Here is a 13,521-nt window from a genome sequence, read left to right as displayed (position 1 = left end):
CTGAGAATGTGTGTAGTCCATCGCCACGGGGAAGGCATGGAGTCAGGGGTGTGAAGGAGCTAGTCATGAGGTGTACTCAGCCACGAAGCAGAGAGCGATGAAGTCTGGTACCTGCCTGCTTCCTCCTTTCTCCACTCTTTTTTTTTTTTTGTTTGTTTGTTTTTGTTTTTCGAGACAGGGTTTCTCTGTGTAGCTTTGCGCCTTTTCCTGGAACTTACTTGGTAGCCCAGGCTGGCCTCGAACTCACAGAGATCCGCCTGCCTCTGCCTCCCGAGTGCTGGGATTAAAGGCGTGTGCCACCACCGCCCAGCTTCCTTTCTCCACTCTTATACAGCCTATTCTGTCCAGATGTGAACATGGAGCCTCATACTCCTGTTAACATAGCTTCAAGTCACTCCTGTCACTCAGTCTTCTCTGCCTCGAGACAACATATGCCCTTCTTCCTTTAAGTTGCCTCTTATTATGTATTGGTCACAGTGATGAGAGAAGAGATGTGCAGACATTTTATGTCTCTTTATGTGGGCTCATTCCCTGGCAAATGTCTTTTCATGAAACCCCACTTTACTTACATGGAGCTAGGTATTTGGCCAGTCTTGAGCAGGTACACTTGCAGTCAACACATCATTACTGTACTCTTATCACTGTCTATTTAAATCAGCAAAGCTGGTGTATTCTGCTTAAGGTCTCCTTTTTTTACATCACTTAATGTATGATGCTAAGGAAATGCATGGCAATTCTCGGCTCCCTGCTCTAGTCCTTGCAGGAACTGCACTCCTCCATTCTGTGGTGTCCGATTCAGTTTTCTGGGTGATGGAAGAGTAATTATCTTCTTAATACAATGGCTATGAGGATAGAGGGAGTTTGCTGTTAGTCATTTCACTGTGACTGAACACTGAAATAAAAGTTAATTTAAAAGTTTATATTATTTCTGTTCTAATTATGAAAGTCCATGTGTGTCTTGTAGGGTGTGTGTGCACATGTGTGTAGTTGCCTACAGAGGCCAGAAGCAGGCACTGGAGTTTTTGGAATTGGAATTACAGGCAGTTGCAAACCATCTTCCCTGGATGTTAGGAACTGAACACCTTCTTTTGTAGGAGCAGTATTCACTCTTAGACACTGAGCCATCTCTCCTGCTCCTAGAATTGTATTTCCTAACAACAGATTTCCTTATTCTAATGTATACATGTTGCAAATGAAAAAGGGGAAAAAATCTAAATTAGATACCTTCTTAATTATGAATTTCAAAATATATTATTATAATATGTGCTTTAAACTACAAATTATGTGGAAAAGCCACTTGGTAATTTAACTAGAAATTATGTGGATTTTATTATTTTGTTTTTTAACTGTTTTCAAAGGTCCTTAAAGGTGAGTGACATACCTTGGCCAACAGCATAAGATTTCAAGCATTTTGGCATAAGAACTGCATTATCTTCTGTGGCCATAGTTCACAATATTATCTGAACTATTCTGCAGAAGGCTTAATATTTCACTTGTTTGGCAGGGGTTATTTTCAGTATAAACAGGGCCTCATTAGCTAAATCCTTTAATATTATTGTCCTGGGAACCATGCCTGGCAGTGGATGGGTCCTGCAGATGATATGAGGAGTCGGTGTGGGAAGGAAGTGAGCCAGGCCATGGTGGTCCGGAGAATCTTGCAGCCTGACTGACTAGCAGCCAGAGTGTTTATTTATTTATACAGAATTTAGTAAGCAGGGATACATTCATGATGTTCCAAAACATAGATCATATCATTTTTGTTTTTGGATGTGTGTTTCACTTCCTTTTGCTCATCTTTTAGTCATCATTGATAAACTATGACAGAACAGAGTTATCATTTCCAATCATTTTCCCTCAAGTTTTGACATCATTAATAAACAGAGTTTTCATTCTTACTTATTAACTCTATAACCCAAGTTTTGAGAATCTAGAGGCATATGACAGCCTGTTCTCAGCCTGGTAGCTTTGGTTTCTTTAAGGACTTTAGACCAAAACAAAATCTTCAACCACCCTGGCCATTTTGCCATGTTCCAAGCAGTGTATTATTAACTCTTAGTGGTCAGAGTGCCCAGGAAAAGTGTCCTCAGGCCAAAGCTGCTGCAGTTATTATTCAAATTATGGCATAATACAATGAATGTTCTCATTTATATCTTTATAGAATTTGTCAATATGTTTAATCCTGGCATTCTGTTGTTCCTTGGTCATATGACATTATAGTGGCTCTGCATGACCTAACTTTTCTAAGAGAGGGAGGTCCTGACACCTCATACTTTTATCATCTTTCTATTCCATACTTTGTGCATCAGTATGTCTCAGTGTAGGGCAGAAGTATGTGCCACATAATTGTCTGAGTGTACAGTGGGAAGAGGCTTGTAATCTGAGCTCCTCTAGCCCACCGAGTCTTGTTGACCTTTTTGAGTTTATTTGTTTTGAATATCTTGTTTCTGTGTAAGTACAGGGACAGATGTTTCAAGAATGTCTCATAGCCTCATGAAGAGACCTCTCACTTTTTCATGTGTTGCAACCGTCAAGGTGTAAGGAAGGTCTTCAAGAAGATAAGGATATCTCCCTAAAAGCTGGGGGAATAGTGTTTTAAGGACTTTCCTGGGGAAGCTTAGAAGCAGCATTCCTGGGAAAAGGCATAGATGATTCATAAGGAATTTTCCATCCATCTAACATCTTCAAATTGTACAAATATTAAAAGTGCTCCAAGTATGCAATGGATGGAGATGAAAATCAATATTAAAAGTGCTCCAAGTATGCAATGGGTGGAGATGAAAACCAAAGGTGGCATGGCAACCACCATGTGGCTCAGCTATGCCGGATCTTTGTCAAGCAGCTGTGCTGACTTTATGACTTCTGCCATTCCATTTGGATATGGCTGTGCCAATATTGTACCAAATCTAATTTAAAATGATATTGGAGCCGTGCTAAATTATCTTTACACGAAGTTGGCACCAGTACACGGTCTCCAAAGTAAGAGTGTGAGGCAGACAAAAAAAGGTTTAATTTTCTATTATAAATTATTTGAAAGGGATAAGCACTCAAAATACTGAAGCACTCAAATCATATTTATGGAGGCACATACATGGAACCAAGGCATGTGAAGGACACAGCTTCCTTGGAGTAGATTCCGACACTCACAGAAGAAGTGCCCGTCTGCTCTAAGAAAAGAATAGATGAGGCAAGCGTCTGGAGATGTGGCTCTCTCAAGGAGTGGGAAACTCTTAAAGCAGAAGTGCTATGGATTTCAGGGGCCAGCTGCCACACTACCTTACCCCACCAAAGAAGGCCTTGATGTCTTCCCCTTCTTTAAACAGCATGTTTCAGACACGCTCTTATTTCAGGGTGCAGCTGCCTCTCTCATCATTGCAAATTTCTTGGGTGTGAGCCAAAGAATGGGCTAATTCCCAACTCACTGAAACTATTAAACCGATCGATAATGAGGCTTTTTACATTAGCCTTGTGCATATATTCCTTTATAGAATACATTTTAAAATAATTTAGTGCCAGTAGCAAGTCAGCATTTACATGAAAACTGTTATGTATTTATCTAGCTTAGTGCAGTCTATTATGAGACAAGTGTTATTTATGAACTACGCTTAATTCCATGTAGTGGCTGATGATTTTGTTTCTAGACTCACTACCAGGAGATATGACAACAGCACTATTTGCCATTAAGCATACTCCTGTTTAAATGATGCTGCCCCACATCCAACTTATGTTAGTTATACTGAAGTGTTTCTTCAAACTATTTAAGATTTCAAAGATCTATGTGGCATCCCTTTTCCTTTCGATTTTGTCTCTAGGTTAATTTTCTAATTATCTTTGTCCTTGTGATTTGTGGAATCATTAATTTTAAAGTGGTTAAAGACAAAGAATTCGTTATGATTAACAATTCTTAAAATAAACATTTTTTAGGGAATTTTCCTGTTTTCTAGTCATAAATCTTGCTTGACAATGACACCAAGTTTTTGCAGCACATAGAAGTTATAAAATTCTCTTTAATATGTAACAGTTAAAGTGAGCAGAAGCTAAGGATAACTCCTATACTGAAATGTAATCTCTGGTATCTCCCCTTAACCTTTCCTTGTTCAGTGAAGTGATTATTCATGTAAAAGACTGTTTCCACTTACAGATGCTACAGTTATTACTCAAGCTAATGACAGCAGATCCTAAGGACTTAGAGTTGAATAAACCTGATAAATCCACTGACTTTTCTGAATGGACATTCTCATCACTCTCATTGGCAAAACAGTCACATCCACAGGACCACTGAAGTCATTCTTCCTGTAAGGATGCTGAAATGGATGGCATGGAGTCCTTTTGGAGGGCATTTGCTGTAACAGAATCTTGCACGCTGTGCCATCCTCCAAGCATACTCCCATCATCATGATGGCTGATCACTGTCAATGCAGAAAGTTCAGCCAGTTTTACCTGTAACACTAACAAGATGTCACTGAATGTCACTATTTTGACTACATAAATGTGTTAACCCTATTATCCTTGAGTGTTAAAGAACCAGAGGTTTCAGTATCAAAGGAAGGTCCCACATAACAGTATAAGTGAGCCTATCAAAGCTCCCACTAATAATTTTGCCTGGATAATTCCCTCTGGAAATACAGCGGCTTGCTCTGTCCCAGGATCTGCCTGTCCTATTGTGGTACTATGATCCCCTGTGTTTTAAACTTAAGATGAAGTGGACCTTCATCTTCTATTGAAAATCCAGACCTTCAGCTTCCTGTGATCCTGTAACTAAAAGAGATAAAAGGACCTTTCCAGTAAGATTGTCTAACAGGCATTGGAAACCTTTTCAATTCTCCTGTCAAAGGAGGCGGGGCATGCTGGAGTAAGATATGTCCCTGCTGAGTAACCTTTACATGGGACCTGACATTTTCAGTGTCTCTTGTTCCACTCATGGGGTCCGTGCCTATTTTCAGAGTAGTGATGGAATTAGTTTGAAGAAAATGTACCTTAGACCCGGATGGGAAGATATACTAGAAGTGGAGGAGCAAGGGGCAGCTAGTGCACAGCAGGGAGTCTTGCTTCTTACATGCTCTGATATCCTCCCTGGACGTGATAAACCCAAGACAAAGCTGGCTTTGGCCACTCCACCTGGAACATGGCCCAATCTCATTTTGAAAAGGTGTGATGCTCTATCACCCACTTCGCTTCTCAAACACAAGTATGTTTCTTGTAACTTCACCGTTTTCAAATACTTACTACTTTTCTGATTCATGTTAAAGACTGAATTGAGGCTCTCAAACTTCTAACAGGAGTTCTTTGATGGTCAAACCTTGATTTATTTTCATAACCTCCAGTGCATCAACCAACATACTCAATGGGTCAGCAACAAGGAGTCACACACATACAGAGTTTCTGGTTAACTTTGTGGCGCTTGAATCAGTGGTGGAGTCACTGTAATCGACCCCTCATTCCAACACTTTCTTTCAGATTCCCTTACCTCCATGCTTTGGTTTGCTTGTAATTATTCCACTTAATTTTTTTATTTCTGTCCCTTTAGTCAGCTAAGTGCTTCATATGACCTGGTGATTGTACATTTTTTTCTTTTACAATTTTCTCTAGGGTAAATGGCTACAGTCCCTACTATTATAATATCTGTCCCATTTTCTGCCCCCCCCAACACGATATTATAAGATATAAGATACTGAAAGTCCAGAGGCTGTAACTGAGACCTCACTGAATCTTCTTAGCTGCAGGTCCAGTGGTATTATCTCTTGACATCCATGAAGGGTGCTGTCAACTCTCCCACTGAAGAAAGAGAGGCCATAGTGACATAGAATTTATTTTGTAGAATGTACTTAGCCTAAAAAATAGTCACTAAAATATCTATGACTGAAAACTATGACATGATGGTATGGTAAATACAAATTGGCTTTTAACTACACACACACACACACACACACACACACACACACACACACACTATGTGTATGTTTTTTTGTGCATGGGGACATGTGTGAAGGTCAGAGAACAACTTGTGGGTTTGGGTTCTCTCCTTCCTTCTTGTGACTGAAGATTGAACTCAGGTTTGGCAGTAAGTACATTTACTTCCTGAGCCATTTTGCTGGCCCCCACAAAACAATGTTTGGAAGAGTAGAAAAAAGCAGAAAAAATAATATTTGATGAGTCAGGCATTCATCCAAATGCCTTCAAAATTATATTCCATGTAATTTTGGCCTTGTTCCACTGTGAAAGGGGAGGAAGGTAAAGCTTAGAGATATTGAGTATTTTGTTCAAGGTCACACAGCTAATAAGGACTATTGGGTTCTGAAGTTTGTGATCATAATATCTTTCAGTAAAAAACAAGAAAAAGAGGTGCTGGTGATATGCTCAGTTTATAGAATTCATGCCTAGCATATACAAATCATGTTTTCCATCTGCAGCACCCTATAAATTAGCCACACCCTTGGGAGGTCGATGTATCCAATGCTATCCTTGTTGACATAGACTGCATAGTGAGTTCGAGGCCCTCCTAAACTAGCATGAGAACCCATTAGAAAAAAAAGTACATTGGCTTTGAATGCCTTATTTTTTATATTGACTCACTCTTTGGTCATCCTGAAGCACAGGCTGTATCTACAAATGATCATTGTGAAGAATAAGTATAAACACAAGTGGTCACAGCAGAGAAATATCAACAGAAATTATTTTTTTAGATAATTTGTAGGTTTTGCAAAGCCCCTGTAAAGATTGCCTCTACCCAGGTTCAACTTTTAAATGCAAGATACATCGACAACTTTCAAAGAGGCTAAGCTGCTGATGTGTGTCTCAGGGGAACTCCCAAAGCTTCTGAGTGAGACTTCTCTCTTGCATGAAGTCGCCACGTGAGGATACATTTCATCGGGCCCTAAGTGCTTAAGTGCTGTCATTCATCAGAAAAATATGTTCTGGGAAGAGTACAGCTCTCAGTGTTGTGTTTCAAGAGAGAAATTTAATAGTTTAGGGAATTAGTACACTTGGTTTTGAACATTCAAGTTTACTAGGCTGTGATGACAACTTTAAAAAAATTGGTGAATTTTAACCTTTAACAGAATGATGCAGCAACTTTAAATTATCTAAAATTTCTGAAACAGACTTATAATAAAATACCAATTTTCATCTTAATCTTTAAAAAGGTTATTGAAGTAGATTAAACAGTGCTTCAGGAAGCAAGCGTATTTGACACCATCCATTTTACCTTATAATAACATAATTGCTATGGAGTTTTGACATTTAACAAGGGGTCTGCAGATACAGCTGCCTCAAGGACAATTTTTCTTCCAAAGAAAACTGGTAACATAAAAGATTTCTAACTTTTCTGATTGTGGCTTACATATTTAAATGCAAAACCACTTTCATGGTCTCCCCCACCCATTGGAAGCACATGTTGCTCTTGAAAATCCTATTATATTATACATTTATATAAAATATACAGTCCTTGTTTGCATTCTGTGTAATACCATTAAGAGTGAAGGCAGGTTTTTATTTTGTTTTTATGATAGGGTTTTCCAGTTTGCCAGGAAATCCTATGGTTCTCAGAAGTGGTGTGTGTGTGTGTGTTGTGTGGTGTTTTCTAGAATATATCTCTGCTGAGCCCTTTCTTAATAGGGTCAAGTGCTTGTTTTTATAAATAATTTGTAGGAATAAACTCATTTGATTCCCCTTACAGTTTTATGAGGTTAGCACTATTTTCTTGATTTTACAAGTGGAGAAACAGAGGTCCAGGGGTAGAATAATGTGCTCTGTCAGGCAGCTGGTTTGTGAGGAACTAGATTTTGAACCCCTGTGGTCTCCCTAAGTAGGTCATTTCCTATGGAGAGTTCAAGCTCCCCTTTTCCTACCTCTACTTTGAGATGATGAGTACATGCAGTGACAGGGTCCTCCAATTGTGAACACTTGTCCTGCTAAGTGCTTGACACATGCATATGCAATCATTTGGGATTGTGTAGGAAAAAAGGGGAGACAGGAGGACAAGAAGGCTGGTCCATACAAGGTCACAGTAAAAAGCGCTAAGCCTGTCTTGGCATTGAGAGTAAGGTTTTGGCACAGGTATGGCACAAAGAATAGAAAGGAGAACATTCCTTTTTAAAGGAGAGAGAAGAGACAAAGGAAATTTCTTTAAATGTTTGACATTATTCTGTTCATCAAATGAAACTAAAACAGATTCCATGCTTAATATCTTAGTGGCTTGAAGTCATATCCCCTCTGTGTTATTTGTACTGTTTGACTAGTGGCTCCTGTATTGGACAAAAGAAAGGAGGACTGATCCTTAGATGTGCTGAGCTAGGGTGCCACTGCTTTTGATTAGCTGGTGAAAATGCAGTTATGCATTATTTGCATCATGTGGTTGATTAAGTTTCATGCTAGTATATAAAAGTCTGTAAGTATAATGCCATCACAGAAATCCCTGGCAGTCAGTTAGTAGGGTTTGATAAATTGGAGGAGACTGCCTTTTCCTTTTTGGATTGATGTGAGGAAGCGGAAACTGCCCTAGATACTTCAACCAGAGTGGATGTAACATTCGGCCATTTGCTACATAAAGGTAATAAGGGGCAACGGAATAATTCAGAGGCTAGGGATAGCAAGAAGCTACTAATTCTGGAGGATTAAAAGGACAATGTGCTGTCTGGTGGACTAAAGTTAAGGCAGAGCTGTTTCTGTAAAAGGTTGAATTATGGAGATGTGTTCATTCTAAATGATACTTCCATGACAAAGAAACAGGGGTGAGGGGAAGGGGGCAGAGAGCTTGCTTTTTCCCTTCCTCTCCCTTTCCAACACAACTCAAATCCAGTGACAAAAGAGCTTGGCAATGTGCTTATAAGAAGGACTGGGAACTGACTTGAAAGAAATAAAGACGTGTACATTTATCGATTGTGTGCACAGAGACTAAGAATATTTTTGATGTAGGAAATCAAAGATGCTTGTTTACATGTTCATTAATTCATTACACTGTACTATTAGTCATTATTTTACACTGAACTCCTACTTATAAAATGTTTACTTTAAAACAGTGAACTGCATCACGCAGAACGAATCTTAAAAGGTCTTATTAATAAAAAACAAACCCAGAGCCAGGTATTGGGGTGAACGCTGAAAGATCAGAGAAACAGAACAAGCCACATTCAACCTCACCTTGCCAACTTCTCAGCTGATCCTGTTTCCTCAGACTGGAAGCCTCTGAGTCCTCACTGGAATGGATCTCAGCTGAACTGCTGTTAAAAGCTTAAAAGCCTAAAAACTTAAAAAGCTTCTAGGCTCCTGTTCCTCATGCCTTATATACCTTTCTGCTTCCTGCCATCACTTCCTGGGATTAAAAGCATGTGTTTTTCCTAAGCAAGATATGACATCTCAAGTGCCGGGATTGAAAGTGTGTGTCACCATGCCAGGCTCTGTTCCTCGTGTGGCCTTGAACTCAGAGATCCAGACAGATCTCTGCCTCCAGAATGCTAGCATTAAAGGTGTGTGCCACCACTGCCTGACTTCTATGTTTAATATAGTGACTCTTCTGTTCTCTGGCCCCCAGATAAATTTATTGGAGTATACAATGTATCAACCACAGATTCACACAAGCAGTCTCACATATTTCTAGTTGCCATACCCCTTGACTGCATCAAGGACCTGTGTCAAGTGGTTAATCCAGAATGCCTAGATTGGTTTAAGCACACACCATAATATTTATGTATGGCAAGACACTCAGTGACACATTATTAGAAAATGTCTTTGCCATTGAGTGATGGGTGACTATATTGATGTATCATGCATATATATATATATATATATATATCTCCACTAATTTGTTATAACACCCTAATATTTTAACCTTTTCTTTTAATAATTATCTTCCTAATTGTTAGGTAGATGAATTTTTTACAACCCTCTATAAATAGTTATTATAGTTTAGATGTTGATTATCTAGAAAAAAAATCTGTCATGTTATGCTGTAAGTAAAGGTAACGAAGTAAGTAAAGGTCTGCTGGAATTATTCAAGAGAAACATGGATGCAGGTAAAGGGCTATATATCACTTAAGTGTTGATATCTAGTAAACCATCTACCTGAACAAGGTCTTCTTAGCAGAACTATATAATGTCTTTTCCCAATAAATTGGCTTCAACAATGTTATTGTAGGAAGCCTTCCTTTCCCCCATGTTAGTCTAGGTTCACTGGTAAATCAACACCAAGACTCGGTTAAATATGTAATGAATTTGTCAAAGATGATATCTGTGGGAGAAAACAGGGAGAAACCTGGCTGAGATTTCGAGAGCTTCTAGACATCAATGCCAGGCATATCTCAAATAGAAGAAAGGGGAGGCTGACAGGGGGGTTGGATAGAAGCATGTTAGACTTTAAAACAGTCTTAAGAAAGTGTGGTAGGCTTGCCTGGGAGTCATACCAAAATTGTCCACTGAAGATACCAACGTCTCCTGGGAGTGCTCCTCCTCTCATCTCCCTGCCCAGGTCACCACACCCTAGGACCAGCGGTCTCAGTGCAAACATGGCGATGGGCTTAGAGCAAAGCTTCTGGCTCCTCGTTCCAAGTTCAGGTACGTTCCTCTTTCTCAGAACACGGGAGGCTCCTGCTCGTCACTGTCGCACTCCCACGGGGCTACACGCCTTCCCTCTGAGAGCCTCCTAGCCATTTCTGTGAACATTACAGCCCACATCTCCACGTCATATCATACTCCTCTCTGGCTGGGTCTATGTATGGGCAGTATTCATCACAGCACAACATTACCAGGAATTTGTCAAACTATGCTCTCCATTGTATTATAAATCAACAAGGGAAATATTAAAATTCTTGACCCAAAGAAACGAAGCAACGTTTTTGTTCTGTTAAGCTGCTAAATTTTGTGTTATATTTTATTCAGTAGTAGATAATACAGGGGAGGACAGTATTAATTTATTAATCTGCTACTAAATGTATAGATTTTTTTGTAAAGAAATGAATGAATTAGCTCATGTGCCTCTGCCCCATATGTGCCAGTTGCTATGACAGAAGTCAAAGAGAGAAAATAAAATCAGAGGAAAGAGTCCAAAGACATCACAAGAAGAGGATGCATTTCATAATAACATTGGTTCCAGTTCTTCAGAGACAGCCCAAGGAAAGCTGTTAAGGAAGGTGAGCCTAAAATTACTTAGAACCTGCAAAGAGTGTGGAGCAGTTCAAGAACAAGCCACAAGAGGGCAGAGGACCGAAGGAAAATTACAGGGCGCAAATAAATTCAACAGGAAGAGAAAAATCTCAGCCAGACAGTAAACAAATGAGACGGAAACCCAAATGGGCAGACTTCAAGCAGAGGAAGAGAGAGATGAAGCCGAGCAGGCACTCAGTGATAAGCTGAACCTTGGGGTTTGAGCCAACAGATTGGGAGAAAAGATTGTGACAAAAAAAAAAAAAAGTGAAGTTGGTGAATGAATGATTTGCAGAAGTTGATTCAAAGGGAAATTAAAACTATGCCTTTGCACAGATTCAACACGTGTGATCCAGTGCTTCGTTCAGTATGGTAACAGAGTGCAGGCTTTTGACAAACTGTGGGGAGATTTGGTTGAATTAAGTAAAACTAAATATTCCAAGAATATTGTTAATTTTTTTTCGCTTGTTTAGGAGTAAACAGCAGGATGCAGAGATAATCAGAAGGTTTAAAGGCCACGTGAGGAAGATGCTGTGCACTGGGCGACAACAGCCATTGTGGAGTATGCACAGTGAAAAAGCCATTTTGGACCAGAGGAACGTGCTGACGGGAGAGCTCTATGGGAACACGTTTCAGCTTTACAAGTCATCAGACCAACCAACTCTGGACAAGGTGCAAGGTGCTGGAGGTACAGCCAGGGAAATTAGAGCTCATTATGAATGAAATGAAGCAGATTTCGACTCCAATGGCCCCAAATTAAGCACACACTGGTTCATAAAGTATTCTTGGACTTTTTTAAAACCCATGCACCCCCAGAACTTCAATCAGAATTAATTGAAAACATCCAGAAAACAATGATATACTTGGCCCCCATACATGATGGTAACCTCATTGCTATCCACCGCCTGTCATGGTACACTCAAGGATAGGAAAGTGACTAAGGAAACAAGAAAGATGTATGTTGAGAAGGTGGCTCTCATTTTGAGAGAAGAATACTCTCATTTTGATTGTATTGCTGACACTAAGCTTGTGGATCATATAATCATATCAGAAATCATCAGTTCTTTATCCAACATAGTAGCTGAAAAACATAGAAGGAATGTCCTACTGTGTTTGCTGAATCCCAGAGCTCCTTCCCACGTGGTACGAGAAATCATCACGGTTCTGTAGAAAGATGGCGATGACACTGTGGCCCACCATGTGGGACCTTGGAATCCATCTGCCCGGCTTTGTTAAGCTAGCTGCAAGGATATGCTCAGGAGGCAGTGCTGATGAGTCTGCGTGTGTGCCGGTGTCTGATATCCTGCGTTCTGTTACCGGAGACGTTCAGCCTCCACAGATGGCCTCACCAGTCTGGCAGTGAGTGGCAGAGCTGCTACATTGTGGTAGCAAGAACGGAGAGATTCGTGCGACCTAGCATCCTGCATGACATCTAGTTCTCAAGTGGCTAATAAAGCAAGATACAAAGATTAAAGGAAATGGAAGAGAAGGTTGTTTTGCAAAATACGTTTGGAGCATGTTGGCATGAAAAAAGGGCCAGCATCAATCAAGGTATAATTATTCTCTTCAGCCTTTTTTTTTTCAGAGTTGTGACCAGGAAGTTGTAAATGAAATCAAAGGTGTACTGAGGAGCCCAAGTCTTACATGGATTAAAAAAAAAAAAAAGTGCCAGTAGTGGGGTGGAGACTTTGCTTAAAAAGATGAGTGCATAGGTGTGGACAAGATGAATGAGCGAGCTGGAATCCATTTCCCAGTGAAGGCAGGGATCCATACTCACAATTTGGAAGCTCTATATGTGTATTTCTTCCCTGTAAAAGGATCCACTTATATAAAATTGTTTCTAAAAATAGAAAAAAGAAATGAATGAATTAATTGACTATTATGCAGAAGACTTATTTTTATTCTCCAACACAAGAATCAAATCCTATTAATCCTTTTACAGGAGATGGGCTGTGCAGCTACTGCAGAGAGCAGACAGCAAATGTGAATACTGCATTGCAGAGGAGGGTGTACAGGCTGAGGTTAATGAGGACTTTATTCGTGGAACAGGAGTACATTTGATCCCTTATCTGCTAGAACAAAAACATTTCTTTTACTAACAAATGAGAGGTGAAATAAAAGAGAGAAACAAAATTAAACAAAGGGCAGATAGAAAGAGAGAGCTCTTGTTCCAGGGAACTAATGCAAAATGTCTTTGCTTGTAGAAACCAGAGCCAGAGACCTTTCTAACATGCTTCTGGGGGTTGCTGAGTGTTGTTGAATTGGCTCTGTGTGGCTGATGCCTGGTTGCTGGTGACTAGAAGCATCTTTGGTACTGACAGATTGAACATTCTGGAGCTAAGGACCTCAGCTGTGAAAGAGGTTGTTGTTCCTCTCAGGGACCAGGAT

At 39.9% G+C, this 13,521-nt stretch overlaps 1 pseudogene; it reads left to right on the top strand.

Annotated features, from left to right (window-relative positions):
• The first annotated feature begins 10,496 nt into the window (after nt 1-10,496).
• Nucleotides 10,497-12,845, top strand: LOC114684547 (annotated as a pseudogene).
• The last annotated feature ends 676 nt before the right edge of the window (nt 12,846-13,521 follow it).

This window comes from Peromyscus leucopus, chromosome 14 (assembly GCF_004664715.2).
Source record: "Peromyscus leucopus breed LL Stock chromosome 14, UCI_PerLeu_2.1, whole genome shotgun sequence".
NCBI classification, from domain to species: domain Eukaryota; kingdom Metazoa; phylum Chordata; class Mammalia; order Rodentia; family Cricetidae; genus Peromyscus; species Peromyscus leucopus.
Note: the sequence above shows the minus strand (reverse complement) of the source record. Positions and strands in the feature narration are given on the sequence as shown.